A 16,227-nucleotide genomic window follows, 5' to 3' on the forward strand; every position below is an offset into this window, starting at 1 on the left:
GGTTTTCTCTTGCTCCCCCATACTTGACTCCTCTGTGGCTTGTCTTTGGGTGTCCCAAGTTATTCATTAAGAGAGGTAGAGATTCTGGGAAAAAAAGCAATGACCTTAACTTTGTCAGATACCTAAGAGAGATGGTCTTCTGTTCTGAAAGACCAGTGTCCACAGTTTCCTAGACAATAGAGGCATGAAAGATTGCCTGCATTTAGAATTGCTTCTTCTCTGGGATAGGGGATTTGTCTGAAATCTCAGCCTAGGCAATAATCAATAACCCTTGCTTGAAAAGAACAGGTTCGTTCTGAATATTAGATGCCATGAGATTAACCAAGGAGTGGTATAGCCAGGAAAATTAAGATATTATCTCTGCTGGAAGTCTGTCCCCAACTAGCCTGGTGGTCAACAGGTGTCCCAACTTAAGTGTTAAATAGTTTTTGGCCCATGCATCTATAAGGGATGTCAGAAACTTCCAAAAGTTCTGGTTCTTCTTGGTGGATAAGGCAGAGTTTCCACACACCATCTACCATAATAAGGTGGAAAAATGTTGTCACCGGACTCCATAGTGTTTTGACTTTATGATAATAAACAACCTATTTACTAAACTTCTCACTAGTGTGATTGAACTGGTTGGTGGTTTTGATTAACATTGGGGTCATTGCCAATAATATGAGTGCATTTGCGCCATCAGTGCACTAGGGGACTGTTTACCATGTAGTGTTCTGATAGAATCTTAGAATATCAGCAAGGGATCTAGACGTAGAAGCCAGTCATCTCATCTAGATTTCCATACAGCATAAGAATAAAGCCATGAGAGATCTTACTGTGCTTTTGATCACTGATGGTAAAACTTGAGTTTAGAGTCATTCTAACCTAGTCTTGGAAAATATCAACATCTAGCTTGTGCAAAACAAATCCATTCTACCAAAAATGTGTTTGTTAAGCATCAACTATGTGCCAGGCACTGTTCTAGGTATCTGGGGTACATCACTGAAGCAAACAAAGATCTCTGCCTTCATGGAGCTTACATTCTATGTGGGAAGAGGACAGGCGTAAGCAATGCACATCGTAAATAAGTAGATTTATCTAATATATTACAAGATGACAGGTGCTGTGGAAAAAAAAGGAAAAGTAAATCAGGGTGAGAAGTAGGAAAGTGACACTTGGGTGCTCAGGGATGGGTCTCGCTGAGATAGTGATATTTAAGCAAAGACTTGAAAGAGGTTGGGGAGTTTAGCCAGCAAATGTCTGGGAGAAGAGCATTCTGGAAAGAGGGAACCGCCAGTGCAAAGATCCTAAGATGGGAATGTGCCAGTCTTGCTTGAGGAATGACAGGATGCCAGCGTGGCTGGAGCAGAGTGAGCCAGGGAGAGAAGTAGGAGGTAGGAGGAGGAAGATCATGGGGGATTTGGAAGGCTTTAATCTGAGTGATATGGGGAGCCAGTGTAGGGTTTTTCACAAGATGTGGCACAGTTTTTGCATGGTTTTAAAGGATTACTTTGATTTCAGTGTTGTGAATGGACAATGTTACAGACAAACCTAGGCTGCATGAGTAAATTTGACCTGAAACCTGATAATAGGAGACATTTCTCCAAGAAGAATCACAAGATACCACATTCAAGCTAAGCATTTGGATTCTACTTCCAGAACGTCACCGTGGTGTGCTACCATGCAGCTTGATTGAAATAACCATTCTATCCACACTTGTAACAGACATCACCGTTCCTCCAAAATCCCTTGGAGTTGTTGTTCTCCTTCACCTGCTGCACTAAAATAAAAGTTATCTTCTCATGCCAAGTCTTATGCTAGTCACAGAGCATAAGAGTCAAGGATGCAAAGGGGGGCAAGATGTGGCCTCTAACCTCTCCTGTAGTCCCTCCCCTCCAAAATTTAGATCCTTCATCTCCAGATGATAGATCTCCTTGAAGTATGTCAGATGCTCACTTCTTTTCTCAAGATATTCCATTTTTTAGGGATGAAAATCTTTGTAAGAACTCAAACGAAGCTACATTGGCGGTGGCATGACCCTTGCTTGGAGCAGAGTTCAGTTTGTCCTGGTCACTGTGTGATGAGCAGATGAGCTCTAAATTGTCATTTCTATAAAGTGCTGGGTTCTCACTTAATCATCCTCCAAGAGGGATGTAGGTAGGGGAGAGGATGGAAGATGGTGGTAGCTGAATAGAAAATTTAAGGTTTTCAATCCATTACGTCTAGACCTAAAAAGCAAGGTCAAACCTGAGCATGATATGTGTTTCTCAGGAGCATCAAAAGGCATACCTGGGGACCTGGAGAGCTAAAGACATTTTGTAGGGTTGGTATAACCCACCTCAAAAGAAAGAGAATCAGATAGTATATTAGTTTTCTAATGCCTGCCATAACCACATACCAGATAGTTTAAACAAAAGAAATTCATTTTCAAACAGTTCTGGAGGCTAGAAGTCCAAAATGAAGTTGTTGGCAGGTTGATTTCTCCTGGGCTTCTCTCCTTGATTTGCATATGGTATCTTCTCTCCTGAGACCCTCGCATGGTCTTTCCTCTATGCACATGTAGCCTGATGTCTCTCTGTATGGCCATATTCCCTCTCTCATAAAGACAACCAGTCAGATTGGAGTAGAGCCCACCCCTATGGCCTCTTTTTAACTTAATCACACTTTTCTGCAAATACAGTCACATTCTGAGGTGCTGTGGGTTAGGACTTCAACATATATGAATTGGCAGGGGGCGGGGGGCAGGTGGCGGAAATTCAGCCCATAAGCAGATGGGATAGTTTCAATTGTTCGAGTATAAATCTCAGGAACATTTAGGCATTTCCACAAGGGAAGCTTATATGCTTTGGAGCTGATTTTCTGTGCAAAATATGAGACCTGCTGTAGGCAGGACGCAAGTCTGAGTTAGTTTTCCAAGAGAAGGAATGGCAATTGTGTACCCTTTCATTTAAGCCCCTTGGGTGCAGGCTATGGCTATAGAACTCATTTACACTGGAGACTGAGCCAACCTTGGCCTTAGTGTGGTTTCTCTGACTAACTGACTCAAGAAACAAAGCCAAGTGGGGAAAACTGTGATTGAAGGACAAGTGGTCGTCTGGCAATCTATTGTATACTCTGAAAGGGCCTTACTTGGTAAGGAATTTAGTTCTTATTTTCTAATGATGACTCTGAGATGCTCTCAGAAACCAGGGCAGGAAAGAAGACATTCATGGCCAGATGCCCTGTGGCTGCTGGTGTGTAGGAATTTTGATTTAGAGTTTGAACATGGTCTGACAGACAAGGGCTGCAGGAGGGGAATGGTTTGGTTTCTAGAATTCCACACTCTCACCCCTTTTCCATCAAGCTGGCCAGACATATTCTAAACGAATACTAAGCAAACACTCTGCTGTTCTCTGAACCTCAACTCACTCTGCAATGGCAAATATCTAAGTCATAGAATCCTCAGTTTGAAGTTACTGTAGGTCTCATCACATAAATTTGAAAGGAAAAAAGACACATGTTATTATATCGTACAGAGATGATGAGTAAGTTATCTGGAGAATGTTGGTGGTCCAGATAGTGCTCCACAGAAGTACATTATCTTGGTGGATCTGCCAGAGTCCATGGTCTGGTCTTCAGACCTTAAGGTATCAAGATACCTAATTTGTCATCATACTGAAAGAAAGATAATTTGCTTTAGAGAAAAGATTGTCAATGACTGAATTAATAAGGCTTATTATAAATCTAGTGAAAAATATAACTTTCAAGAGGACTAGCACTCCTGTCTTCTGAAAAGCCCATTTGGTATCTGTTACTTCCATGGGAAACTATGTTATAATCAGAAGGTTGCTTGGTGAGTCAGAGATCTAAACAAAAGGAGTTACTTACATGATTCAAATGTTTCAATGCAGGGATGAAAGATAGATTTCATTTCCTGAAACTCTTACTGATTGTTAAGGACTGTCTGGGGTGTTGAGAAGGAGTATAAGGCCACATTTAGACTTGGTGGGAAAGCAACAGTTGATTAGTCATGTCTGCCATGGGCACAGGATCAGGAGGAAGTGACATGTGCACTATACTTGAGCCATCCCTAGTGTAAAAACATCAGACAAAGATAGCCTTATGAATTCTTAGACACACAGACATGCGTGCATGCACGTACACACACGTACACATATCATTAGAACTGGGGGCTCAGGCACCCTGGGCAGTGCTTCGTTGGCAACCACCAGCATCCTTTTTCAGGTCTTCCATACGTGGTAGATCTTTCTTCTGACCAGCGCATCCTGTCTGTGGATATGTTCAGTCAGGTGAGAGTTAAGTGTGTGGGTCTGAGAGCAGGCCGGTGTATTTGACATGACTGTGTAATTCTGCTCTGAACCATTTGGGGCTGGCTTATCTTTTCACTCTCAGAGGACAATGTTATACACCAGATCTAGACACCTCCCTGCAGCCTTTGTCTAAGGAGAGAATAATTCATTTTAGTGATTTGCTTTTTTTTTTTTGGCCACGTCGCACACCTTGTGGGATCCTAGTTCTCTGACCAGGGATCGAACCCGGGCCCACGGCAGTGAAAGTGCTGGGTCCTAACCACTGGACACCCAGGGAATTCCCTATTTTAGTGATTTTCATACTTTAGGGGAACTCTTTTTTTCAAACTAAATCTTACCTGAAACCCTAATGCATTAAACAAATAAAAAGCAATGGGCAGATTTCTCTGGAAGTCTTAATCTCTGTCGTTTGGCACTATTTTTCTGTGTGGAGAAGCTCTGAAACACATTTGTAGTGAGTTCTGGGGATGTGTGGCATATTACTTGAAAACCACTTATCTAGTTCAATTCCTTCAGTTCAGATATGAGAAAATCCAGACATTGGAAAGTAAAATGGCTTACTCAGGATCACACAGAATAGGTGAGCTGTGCTGGGGAGAGGAACTGCCATCTCCTAACTCGTCCTTGGGTGTTCTTTCCAGAAGACCAACACTTGTGGGTTTGGGGAAGTTTCTCTCTCAACCCCCCAGTGACCCAGCCTAGTCTAAAATGTGAATCTTCAAGGGGAGGAGTACCCCAGGCCCACCTGAGAGGACATGCTGGGGATCCCATAGAGAAATAGGTCTGCTGTGTCTCTCCTCCATTTCATAAGTGAAACCTGACAGCATAGATTAGAAAAATAATAAAAGGCCATCTTATCTGTGTTCCTTATTTATTACACATTATCCAGGTATCTGGTTGCAAAACCCGCACTCCTACTCTTCTCTCATTGTTAACCACGTTTGAAGCAGAACACACCGACCTGCTTCATCAGATAACATCGGCATTTCAGTGAGTGCGCCCTTTCCAGGTGACTTCCACCCTCTCTCTTGGTGACCCCTCTTCTCACTCCCCCAGAAATTCAACAGGGGAAAACACTTCAATTAGCAGCAAATCACCCCTCCTTTACTTGATATGTCTGCTCCTCTATCCAGTCAAGGAAAAAATGAAGGAAAATAAAATTGCACCCCTTCAAAAGAAAATAGGCAGACTACCCAGATTGTGGGGTTGGAGAATGGAGTTTGGAGGAATGTGACCCCGTTAACCAAGGTGGGGGCAGGTACCTCAGTCTTCCTCCTCTGGCCCTGCTCAACGCCCCCTCCCCAGCCTATGGAGGACACACAGCTTGTATCAGAAAGCAGTCCTCCTCCATCCTTTCAGAGGGAGGGAGGCGGGGGGGAGAGAGAGAGAAAAAGGAGGGAAGGAAGGAAAGGGAAGGGAAGGGGTGAGGAGAAGAGAAGAGGAGAGGAGACTGAGGCGGAGAGAACAGGAAGAGAGATGGAGATGAGAGACAGAGAAAAGTGGGGGAGAGCCAGAAAGAGGGACCAGAAGGAGAGAAGCAGAGAGAGGAAGAGGAGGAAGAGGAGAGGGAGCTTTGTTTTTAAAGGTATAAAGTGTAAACCAACTCAAGTATCCCAGCCTGAGCTGCCACCCAGAGGCTCATGGGGTGAAGAGACTGGACACCATGCAAAGAAACTTGGGTTCCAGTCTCACCTCCACCACTGACTCCGTGTCACCTTGAGGGAGCCTCCTTTCCTCTCTGGGCCTCAGTTTCCTCAACATGCAGTGGAAGGTGTATGTAGAGGCCCTGAGTGTCTCATCACCCACCCTCCACCAACCCCAACCCATGCCCTGGGGCAGTCTTGAGTCCACGCTGAGGAGACAGCAAGAGGAGAACAGAGCCCTTTGTGGCCATCTGGGGACTGACAACTTGAAAGGTGATGGGGGCAGAAGAATGAAAGCATTTTCGTTGTGGAGGAAAGTGTGGGCTGCAGGCAGGGAGCGAGCAACTACTGAAATCACTGTAAGACTTGGAATAGACCTCTGAGAGGTGGGTGGGAGGCTCAGGGACTGGGCAGAGTTACCTGAGTCTGGCCCAGGAGCAACAGGGACACTTGAAAAGACACTCATAGGATCGGGGATAAGCAGCCGTGGACCTGAAGGCAGGAGGAAAATGTGTAAAATTTGGGAAATCATTTCTCCACTCTGTTCCTCGATTTGGGACTTGGAATAGAAGATGGAAGGGAAAAACGAGCATGGTCATCTCTAGGCAAAAATCCATTCGCCCTTACTCCTGGACCTTACATTGTAAACACTTCATGCAGCAGATGTTGATGTCCACCTTCTCTCTCTGGCCTTTAGAGTCTGCCCAACAGGGAACAGAACTGGAGGCTACCTCTGTGATAGGATTATAGGGGTACCAGGAGTTACTTCTTTGCCCTCGGATGTGGCCTCCACTAAAATGTTACTGTGCTTGTAATCGCCTCTGATTTAAGCCCCCTCTTTTTTTTTTAAGCATTGCCTTCTTCCCACAGATCTTTTGTAAAAATAATATCTCATTCCTTCCCAGGGATTTGCAACTACTGACATCTTAGTGCAAGCTTATCACCTCTATGGCATGCACTCCATTACTCACCCCACTAAGTTCAGAGCAGACACTACTAATCAATTGCTCTGCTCTTTCCTGTTGAACCCAGATGCATCACCAGAATCTCTCTCACTTCAAGGCTTTAGGCAGGCACTACCAATTGATTGGAATTAGCTCTTGAGATGGACCCTGTTTGTCACCCCTAACTTAAGGTGAACTATCAGACCTTTTCCTTTTGGACAGGAAAGTCCTGGGAGAAGGTGGAAGAGGGAGTTATGGGGGATCATGAAAGCGGTAAAGAGGCAGAGAACAGGGAGATAAGAGAATCGTGCAAAGACAATGCCTGTTATCAGTATTATTTGTTTTATCTTCTTTGTAACTCTCCCTTCAGTTTCTCAGAGCTTCCTTCATCCTTGAATTCTGTCATTCTGAGTCTTTTCCCACCAGGAGTCAGAATGTTAGGAGAGAATTTTTCAGGGTACTACAGACTGAGGTGCTGGAATAATTGGGAAGCGGAGCAAGAGCTCATACCTTTGCCCTGAGGAAGCTGGTTTGTGTCCATGCTTACAGGACACCTGGAGATGCCTTACTCTTCAAGATAGGCTTTGCAAGATCCTTAAAAGTCCACACCCCTCTTCTGTAACCTCTTCGGTGATGGGAACCTCATTACCTCATGAGACAGCTCATTTCATTGTTGAATGACCTAAGTGGTTAGAAAGTGGTCAGCTCACACTGAGTTGAAATCTCTCTGCTTGACAAGTCCACCCATGAGTTCTGGTTCATAGAGCATGTCTGCTTCCTCTTCCCTCATGTCAGCCTTTCAAGTTGTTTAAGATGGCTATCATGGGCCTCCCAAGTCTTCTCTTCTCTAGGCTAAATATCTCAGTTTTTTGACTCTGCCTCATGTGACTGGCACTAGAGCTTTTATGATCCTGAGTAAACCCCAGGTTGCCAGTGACTTATGACCAGTGCTCCAAATTGAAATACATGTAGTCTGACTTGTACAAGTCTAGGGGATGGATGCTTGTGGAATTAAATTAATGATTTGATCCTGTGATCTGGAAATTAATTACCCTTCTGTTATGTAACCAGAGTCATTGTTTTTAAGATGCTGCTTTATCTTGCCTTGTGTTAAGCTTGTAATCAACTAAGACCCTTAGATTGCTTTCACATAAGCTACTACCCATTCTGTATTCAACTGATAGGAATTTGTAAAACTGGTTATCACTGTTGCTAAACAGGAATGTACGTTGACTATCTATTTGTATGTGGTCTTGTGCTGGGCACTGGACCAGAGAGATAATTCCTTTAGAGAATTATAATTTGAAATTTATGTATTCAACACATGCTTATCATGAGTACTGGTTTTTTAGTGGACAATTTGTCAGCATCAAAATTTCATATGTTCTCAGCATTTGTCCAACTTTCTACTCTTATTTTCCAGATCAGATCACTCATATAATAAATCTAGATATATGCACAAGGATGTTGATTACAGCATTAATTTTAATTATGAAAAATAAGCAAACTGAATTTCCAAAGGGAATAGTTAAATATAGTACAGTACCTCCATAAATGGAATGTTGTGAAGCCATTAAAACTATGAGTTAGTTCTATACGTGATGACACAGGAAGATCTCCAAGACCTACTGTAAAGTGAAAAATGCAAGTCATAGCAGAGTGGGAATACTATAATCTCATCTGTGTTCTAATAGACTAAATTACATTCAAAAAGTATTTGTATTTAAATATATATTTAAATGTAAATATGGGTTTGAAACATACACCGTCAACTATTAATGGAAGTTTCACATTAGAAGAGCTAGAAAGAGGGGGTAAGAGTAGAGAATGGTTTTTATTTTTTTCTTCCACATATATTGGTGGTATTTGAATTTTTACAAGCATGTACTCATTTTTTTTTTTTAACTTGTGTGATTTTGAAAAGTTTTCTAGAAGACAGAGGAAATAAACCCTAAGTAAATATTAAGAAAGATAAAGAATTCAAAGATGGAGAAGGCACAGTCTCTTTCCCTCAAAATAAAGTAAAATCCAATAGGAGGAATAATGCAACATACAGATAATGATGGTCTGATACCATGGAAAGTGTTGGAGAATATGCATGAAAGAGAGACTCCCTCTGCCTGGAGAGAGGAGAGAAGGTCAAAAAGGAGACCCAGTGGATAGCAAGGTTTTGACAGGGGATGGCATGAGGGGGGTTTTCTAAAAAGGTGGGAAAGGCTGCACCTACTCTGGGTAGAACATTCAGTCTAGTTTGTTGGAAGTGTAAGGTCTGTGTGAGGCACAGTCAGCAAAAGTCTAGAAAGATAAGTTGGGCCTAAAGCTCTGATGTCCTTCTTTTGGTAGCCCATAGGAAATACCTCTGGGTGACACCTTATGTAGATTAATTCAACTGTGATGGGATCAGAAGGTTGAGGGACAATGAGACTGGAGGCAGAGAGACCATTTAGGAAGTGATTGCCATATATTAGCATTTTTCTAGGTCCTATTCAAAGCTCATAGTGCTTTCCCTACCCACCTCCCTAAATGTGTTCAGCAGCTAAATAATCTTGGAATACCTGCACACTAAATCTCTTCTGGAAGATTTGCAATACTCCTTGCATAGTATATGCTCTGAGAAGTCCTGCAAGAAAAATGTGTTTAAGTTTTATTAACCCAGCATTTCTCAAATTTGTTGGAACATGGAACATTTAGTTTGCAGTCTATATTTTTCACAATGGCATTCTAAACAACAGCAAGTTCTTTGGAAATCTACAGCAGAATTGTAGAAGTCTGAATGAGGGTGGCAGTAGAACAATGGAAAGGAAGGACAGATGCAACCATACTGGAGAAGGAAGAATAGGGAGGGCTTGGCATGCTGTTTGCATGTGGGGTCAGACAGAGAGAGATGCCAAAGACTAGTCTGAGATTTACTTACTTCTGCTGTATTCCTTCATACCCAAAATCATAAGCATCAGATCTAGCCCTCTCAAGGCTTGGTCACACACACCGAGGCCATCCCTGTTTCAGTGGGCCCAGCGTAGATTGCTGGCCTGGAACAACAAATTACAGTTCCCTTCATACCCCAACCCATCATGAAAATATTTAATTAAAAATTGGATGTAACACAATCAACAGAATGAAAAGACAACCCACCAAATGGGAGAAAATATTTGCAAATAATATATCTGATAATAGGTTCATATCCAGAATATATATAAAAAACTATATAACTCAATGCACACATAAAAAAATAATGGGTAAAGAACTTGAACAGACTTTTCTCCAAAGCAGGTATACAAATGGCCAATAAGCACATGAAGGGATGTTCAACATCACTAATCATCAGGGAAATGCAAATCAAAACTACAAGGAGATATTGTCTCACCCATTATGATGGCTATTATCAAAAAAAACAAAAATAACAGGTGTTGGTGAGAATGTGGAAAATGGTATGGCAGTTTCCCAAAAAATTAAGTATAGAATTATGTTATGGTCCAGCAATTCCACTTCTGGGTGTATATCCAAAAGACCTGAAAGCAGAAACTCAAAGAGGTATTTGTACACCCATGTTCATAGAAGCATTATTCACAATAGACAAGAGGTAGAAGCAACCCAAGTGTTCACTGAAGGATGAGTGGGTAAACACAATATAGTATACGCATACAATGGAATATTATTCAGCTTTAAAAAGGAAGGAAATTCAGACACATGCTACAATGTGGATAAACATTAAAGGCATTACGCTAAATGAAATAAGCCAGTCACAAAAGGATGAATATTGTATGAGGTACCACTTACATTAGGTATAGATTAGTAAAATTCAGAGACAGAAAATAGAATGACGGGTGTCAGGGGCTAGGGGAAGGGGAATGGGGAGTAAATGGGTATGGAGTTTCAGTTTTGGGAGACGAAAAATGTTCTGGACTTGGAAAGTGGTGATGGTTGCACAACAATGTGAGTATGTATATGTAATGCCACTGAACTGTACACTTGAATATGGTTAAGATGGTACATTTTACACTATGCGGATTTACCACAATTAAAAAAAAAAAAAAAAAGCAGGATGTAGTATTTTGGTTCCTCTAGTTAGAAAGATCCTAAATCTCTTTAACTTGTTAGTTTATCTTTTCTACAAGTTGCTGTCATTGTACAAGTGGTCTGCAATTTTGAAACCTACATATGCAAAACACTATCAACTATAGAAAATTTGTAAAATGCAAATGCAACACATTATCCACTGTAGAAAATGTGGAAAATATAAAAATACAAAAAGAAAATAACATTACCTAACTCCTTCTATCTGGAAGGAGTTTATTTAACCAATCAAATTATCTTGAAGTGGCATTTTGGTGGATTTCCTTTAATTCTCTTTTTCTAGGTTATTCCTGCTTGAATCCTCAGCCCCATCTCCCTCTTTTTCTCTCCCTCAGAGTACCAGGGCATGACAACCACTGCATAAGACAGCTACTTTTGGCAGGTCCTCGTCCAATCTTTGGCCAAGGTAGCTGGCTATGACAGCCACTGAATAAGAAACAACTAGAGATTGCTTCTCTCATGAGGTGGATATGTGGAATGCTCATTGATTGTCCAAACTGTGCCCTACTCTGTCTAACATATAAACATAATAGGATTTAGAAGGGATTTGTCATGCCAGGAATTAATTAGACTACTGATTCCCAAAGTACCCTGGAACTTCCCTTGTTTAGTGCTCATTAAACTTTATTGTAATGAGTGGTTTTCTAGTGGAAAATCACTCTAGTGGAGTGATTTTCCACTAGAAAGTAACATATATTAGATACAAGTCTTTTGTTAGACATATATATGAAAAATATCTTCTCCCACTTTGCGGCCCATCTTTTCATTCTCTTAAAGTGTCCTTGATAAACACAAGTTTTCTTTTTTTTAATTTTATTTTTAATTTTTTAAATTGCCACCTGACATGCAGGATCTTAGTTCCCTGACCAGGGATCAAACCCATGCTCCCTGCAGTGGAAGCTCAGAGTCCTAACCACTGCACCACCAGGGAATTCCCAAGTTTTCCATTTTAACAGAGTTTAAATAATCAATATTTTCCTTTGTGGTTAGTGTTTTTATGGGTTATATAAGAATTCTGTGCCTACCCCAAGTTCATAAAAAAAATTGCTTGTTATCTTTATTGTCTTACCTTTCACGTTTAGTTCTATGATCCATTTTGAATTGATCTTTGTATATGGTGTGAAGCAGGGTCAAGGTTCCTTTTTGACATATGATAACTAATTGATCTAGTACCACTGATTGAAGACTATCATTTTCCCATTATATTGCAGCGATGTCTTTGTCATAATTCAGGTGACCATATATATATGTGAATCTGTTTTTAGATCCCATTCTGTTCCACTGGTCTGTTTGCCTATCTTTCTACTAATACCACTGTTTTTTTCTTTTTTAACATAGTGCAGTTTTATAAGTCTTGATATCTGGAAGTGCAGGTCCTCCAACTAAATTTGTCTTCAAAATTGTCTTTTATGAAATGCACCTTTTAGTTGTTCTTTAAGTTATGTAAATAGTAAACATTATGTTGAAAATGGCTTAATTTTATCATTTCTCTGATAATAGTTTATGTGGGTATAAAATTTTAAGTTGACTGTTATTTTGTTTTCCATCAGCACTTTTAAGATTTATCTCCATAGTTGTGAGGCTTCTATTAGTACTGCTGATTAAAGTAAGTTTCACTGTAACTCACTTATAGTCATAGATAATCTGTCTTTTTACTCTGGTTGCTGTTAGGATGGTCTCATTATCCTTGATGTTCTACAAGTTTTATTCCCATATTTATCCTTGCACTTGGTCACTAGCACTTAAAAAACAAAACCTTAAAATTTTAGAACAATGTTTTATTTACAGAGCTATTGAGAAGTTGATATAGAGAGTTCCCATATATCCCATACCAAGTCTACCCTATTCTGAATTCTTACATTGTTATGGTTCATTTGTCCCCAACAATGAACCAATATTGATATATTATTAGCATTAACTAAAATCCATACTTTATTCAGATTTTCTCAAATTTCCCCTCATGTTCTTTTTTCTCTCTTCCAGGATACCACATTATGTTTAGTCAAATGTCTCCTTAGCTTTCTTTTGGTTGTGACAATCTCTCAGGCTCATCTCATTTTTTATAACTTTGACAGTTTTAAAGAATGGACCTCAAAAGGGATTTGTCTGATGTTTTCCTCATAATTAGCCTGGAGTAATGTGTTTTTTGGTAGAAGATCACACAGATAAAGTGCCATTCTCATCATATCATATCAAAGGTACATACTATCAACATGACTTATCACTGTTGATATTAACCTTGACCGCCTGACTTAAGAAAGCGTTTGCAGGTTTCTCCATTGTAAAGTTACTCTTTCTTCCCCCTTCCTTTCCACACTGCTCTGTTTGGAAGGAAGTCACTATGTGCAGCCCACACTTAAGTAATGGGTTATGTTCCACCTCCTCAGGGGCAAAGTATCTACATAAATTATTTGGAATTCTTCTGCATGGGAGATTTGTCTATTCTCCCCCATCTGTTTATTTATTCAATAATTTGTTTATATTAATATGGACTCACAGGTATTTTTATACTTTGGGTTATAAACCAATACTTTATTTATTTTGTTGTTTGAGCTGTTACAACTTTGGTCCTTGGGAGCAGCTCCTTCAGTTGGTGCCCTGTGTATCCCTTTGACATACCTCCACCAATGTGGTTTTTTTGTTGTTGTTGTTTGATTATTTTCTTACTTTCTTGAACTACAAGATACTCCATGCTCATCTTGTATCTTTCCTGCTCCAGTCTTAGAATCAGCAATTTCTCTGAGGAGCCCTGGTTCCTTTTATTGGAGAATGGTATTAGAAACCAAGATCTGGGGTGCTCTACAATATACTTTTGATCTTAGGTGGTCTTGCTAAAATTTGTAAGTATTAACTCTTCATATAATGCTTCACCATTATTCTTTCCATTCTTTTCTATTGGAACTTATAAAAAGTTTGTTGAAGGGTCTCAATCTATCCTTCATGTGAGCTTCCTTTCTTCTTTTGTTTTGTTTCCTCCTTTTCTACCTCTTCTTCATCTTTTTTGTCTGTGCTGTGTTCTGCTGAATTCCTCATTAGTATGTTTCCCTTTAATAATACTCTCTCTGATGGTCTCTGGCCCTGATTTTTATGTTATTAAGTTGTTTTATAACTTCCACTAGCATATTTTTCATTTCCAAGATTTTTAATCAATTATTTTTTTCTCTCTTTCTATTGCTATTTCATTCACAAATCAGATCCACTAGTCAGCTGGTGGCTTGGTTAAAGTTCTAGTCTTTAGGCTGTGTCTATCTTTACACATTTCTTTAAGTCATAACCTCAGATAGTAAGTCAGCAACTTTTTAAAAGATATACATTATATAAAATGGTAGTGAAGAACCTATCTCAGCCCTGGGTTTTAAGCAGTGAGTCAGTTCCTGTTCCTCATATTTAATCCTTTTTACTCCCAGAGGCTGAACTTCAATAGCCATTTTACTGTGTTGGCTGGAAACTCCAATATATTTATTCTTATGATTTTTAAAAAATTTACATCAAACAAGACAAATTTCTGTTTTGCAGTAGTAACATAAAGCTTTCTTTTAAAAATATATTTATTTATTAAAATAAATCATTTAAAGAAAAGTACAAAGTTAATAATAGGGCAGAATAAAATAAAAATGACTGACATTTGAATGACCTAGCACTAAGCCACACTGAGATTCCATGATTCAAATGCTACTGGAGGAATAGGGACTAGGAGCTGGATCTCCTAATGGTCCAAGCCCTTACACTGGGCATTTTCTGCACAGTAACCTGTACCTATTTTCCTGTGCAGCTGATGAATGTCTGTCACTGTTGGGCAGTAGGACATAGGTTGGGGGCATCAGGTGTCCAGTGATGCTGAGGTAGGAACATGGAAGCTACTGGTTTGAGGAACATGAAAATTAGAACCCTCTCAGAGTCCTGCTTAAAGGGACCCAGCAGCTCACACTGACTAGCCAAGGAGAGCCATCTCACATGGTGAGGAGGTCATGGTACTGGTGTTTGGTGTTAAAGGTGGGGAATCCTGGATCCCCTTCCTGGCACAGTGTCTGAGTCTGAGGTTTGGGGATAAATGAGTTGTCTGCTCCAGAGGTGACTCACAGAAATTTGGAAATTCTCAGCTGCAGCCTGAACTTTAAGAAAAATTATTATTATCATCTCTGACTAATAACTAGCAAACTCAAAGTGAAAAATAACTCAGTGCAGATGAAGAGAAAGTTCTTTTTCTTAATCTTCATATTGAACTAGAATGTACAATAAGGTAAAAGAAGAGACATATAGATAACAAATCTTAAAATATTAGCTGGTAATTATGCCAATTAACATTTAGTTTTATCTATGCCCATCACATTTTATCTGTAATAGCATCATGGGTAACAGTTATTACTGTAGACTTGTGAAAGTTAATTAAAATCACTGAGACAGAACCAACAAAAGTCCATTCTTTTTTTAAAAATTCATTGAAGTTTAAATAATCAATTTTCCATTCTGAAAATTTACTCCAAATGGAAACTTTGAGATCCAGGGTCAGAGACAGGTTTTTTTCTTTCCTGTCAACTGCCGTATCATGAGACTCTCATTGCTAAACTTCCCCTGGTTCTCATTGAGGCAGAGTAAAAGGCAGTGGTAGGGTAAGGGTTAAGTCACTGTGTCCCCCAAGTCTCTGATTTCTGGTCCCTCAGCCTAGTGCAAAAGACCACCCACCATAGAATGGGCTTTCCCCCCTTCCCCAGCTGCAGCTCAAGTGAGTTCTGGGTTCCCGTTCCATCCAGGAGCCCTGTGGATGTGCAAGCAGAGGTGATAAACTAAAATGTGCAGGTTGAAAGTTCCTCATGGTTCATTTCTAACAGGGGCTCTGGATCCCAGGGGAGAGCTGTCTGCACAGTGTGTGCAGGTCAAAGCTGATCAGCTGATGGGGGAGCAACTGTGGAGAGTCCTGGGACCAGTGTTTGGGTGGGTGAGAAAACCCTGTCCTTAAGGGCCTGGCACATCCTGGGGGGGTCTTCTGGACTGCCAGCCCTGTGCATAAGGCTAAACTCTTATTGCTATCTATCTACTTTATAAAACCAAGCCAGCACAATTCAGGGCCCATCTTCTCCCCTCACAGACCACATAACCATTTTTTGGTGAGGTATCTGTGAAGTAATTCTCAGCGTATTCTGATGGAAAAGAAAGTTTAGCTGTTGCTAAATGCAACCTCCTTCATTTCTGAGTAGGCTGCACAAATGCATATTTCTCCTTTCTTGATTGGGTTCAATAATCTTTGGCCAGAAAACTAAAGATGATAAATACGTACAA

Source organism: Balaenoptera musculus, chromosome 16 (genome assembly GCF_009873245.2).
Source record: "Balaenoptera musculus isolate JJ_BM4_2016_0621 chromosome 16, mBalMus1.pri.v3, whole genome shotgun sequence".
Classification (NCBI taxonomy): Eukaryota; Metazoa; Chordata; class Mammalia; order Artiodactyla; family Balaenopteridae; genus Balaenoptera; species Balaenoptera musculus.